Here is a 2,750-nt window from a genome sequence, read left to right on the forward strand (position 1 = left end):
ACCGTGCTGTATCACTGGTGGGAGGGGCCAGGTGAGCAAAGGCGCCGCCTTGTGGTACAGAGAGGAAAGTACATTTTCTTTTTTTGTTTGTTTTTTTTTAACTGCGTTTAAATAAAGATTTGATGGTATTGCGGGCAGAAGGCTGTTCTTCAGTGTGTTTTTTATATAACTTCAGGACTAGAGAAATCTGACCTTGTCCTCAAGTCATATCGATTTTAGGTACACGAGTATTTCTCTACTTTATACTTTACTACAACTCAGTTTAAAACACTGTATTTTTTATTGTATTAAGATTTTATTCTGATCACACTGCATCTTACTGGTATGTGTCCTTTAATTTCCCCCAAATATTTGGCTTCCAGACTCCTCCTTAACTTTTCCAAGTCTGGAACGTATCTGTCTTTTTAATGAGGACATTTCTCAAAATGTTGGCATTGGTAGTGCAATAAATTAGACACAGAGCAGAGTTATGGTTCCAGCATTTGGAGTTAATCAACTTTTGTTAGGACAACTATTACAAAGAATGACAGCACACTGTAAATTACTTCTGATTTTATTCAATGGAAAAAAAGAGACCTTCAGGAAAATACAGTAATTCCCATAGTACACACAGAGAGGACATAAATTAGAGAGGCATGGCAGAGAGACGTTTTAGGGGAAACATGTCACCTGGCAGGTAGAACACCTTTGATCCACGCTGCCACACAGCCAGGGCCACACTGCACTATGCAGGATGTAGAGGAATCAGTAAAATCACACTCTGGACTTGCGTAGTTCATAACGTGAGCAAAAGTCGATTATTCCTGTACACAAACATCTAAATGATAGTACAAAAAGGGAATAATACAAAATACAAAACGGGGAAAAAAACTGCTCTCAAAATAAACCATAAATATTCATATTGATGCACATTGGTTTAACAAAACAACTGCTTCTGTAAACATTTTCAACGTAAGGTGTGCATTACAATTTAAAAACCACTGCAGTCGCATACTTATCTGAGGGGTTACATAATAAAAATTGCAGAAACAAGACTAAAAACTAAGTCCAAGATAAAAAATATGCGGCTTAGTTCACGCTGTCTGAAGTGGTTTTGTAACACTGCTATTAGAACGTGTTATTTTTTCCCTTCCTTGCTTTTCACAGATGATCAGACAGTGAAAGCATCTCATTCCCATGTTCTGCAGCTCTCAGCAGGTCCCTCCTGAAGACAGTGAAGGCACCGCCCTGACTGAGAGCAGGACCAAAGAGTCGGGTTCACGCGATGCGAGTGTAACCTTGCAGATCTGAGTCCCGTCATCAGGTTTTCTCATTCATACGTACGCACAGTTATTCAGGTTTCAGGGGATGAGTGAGGAAGAAAAAATAAACTGAAGATGTAAAATACCATTGTGGGATGGAGTAATGGTCCAGTTAAAGTTGTGTATCTGTCTCTTTGATCCTGGGCTGTATAAACTAACTGCCTGTCTGAAGGAAAAAACAAAAACAAAAAAAAGAAAGAGGTCCAATATTGACTCACATGGCTGGTTCACACTAAAATGCTCCTACAACACACAAAATCCTAATGTCTTCGGTCTTCACAGAGGACTCTGAGCAGTGTTTATCCGCTTGAGAAAACTTCTAAGGCAACCGTTTAGCTAAAGTCTCTTTACTACAGAGCTGGAGCTGATGGAGCTGCACCGTGCAGATGGAGGACCATCAGCTGGTCGTGGTTTCCTCCTCTCTGTGGAGTGTGACGTTCAAAGCTTCTTCTCAACCCACTTATGTGACATCTACGCTCACTGCCTTCATTCCCTTAGTGTCACTTCTGCCCGCTGGCCTCCATGCTACGTTAATGGCCACCTGCTAATTCTGTCTAATTCACAGTTTATCCTAGCCCTACTTATGACTGATGTTAGAAGGAAAAATCCACCTGACAACAGCAACAAAAAAAAAAAAAACAGAAAAAAACAAACAAAACAAAAACAGCGACTGGTAATGAACCTCACATTTCTGGGTCTAATCTGCTGTGTGGTGGTCGACAAAAGAGGATGAAGGAAAATCCTGCTGACCGGAGACACTGCAACACAACAGCTCCCAGAAGGCCCTGAAATATTTCACAGACTGACGATGAACAGGGTGGATTCTTCCTTTAAATCTCATCTACACGTGTGTCCTGTGTTCTTATGCTTCATTCATGTGCAGCAAGTCACATACAAAACATACAGTGTATTAAAAACTGGGGGGCTAATTTTGTTAATAACACCAAAGCACACATGCTGTCATAGACAGGGCTACCTCTGTCTGACATAACCTACAGTACGTGAGGCAATGTGGTAAAGGTTGAGAAAGTGTCGGTTAAACCCGGGAGAGTCTAAAGCCCGTGAGGTTGATGTAGTTAGCATGTCCAGTACCCTGTTTCTGATGGATTTATCAAGAAGGTCCCTTAAAAAAAATCTTCACTTTAAGGAGGAGAAGGCAAAAAAGTGAAGACACAGAGGCAGATTTACAAGTCAAGCACTGTTACTGTTAAAACGGTGACTGTGAAGCGGTGTTTAATGACATGCTTGACGTGGAAATCCATCGCAGAGGGAACATTTAGGGAGATGTTCTGCCCCGAACAAAACCTGGACTAAACACAGCCACAAACAGCTAAACTCAAAGTGTGTGTACGCTGCTCGCGCTTAGCCTCTCATCGTCCCCTTCAGACAAACACACCTAGTCATTCGTACACATGCTCAGTGTTTCCTCCATTCACACAAACACACACA

Source organism: Toxotes jaculatrix, chromosome 24, assembly GCF_017976425.1.
Source record: "Toxotes jaculatrix isolate fToxJac2 chromosome 24, fToxJac2.pri, whole genome shotgun sequence".
NCBI classification, from domain to species: domain Eukaryota; kingdom Metazoa; phylum Chordata; class Actinopteri; family Toxotidae; genus Toxotes; species Toxotes jaculatrix.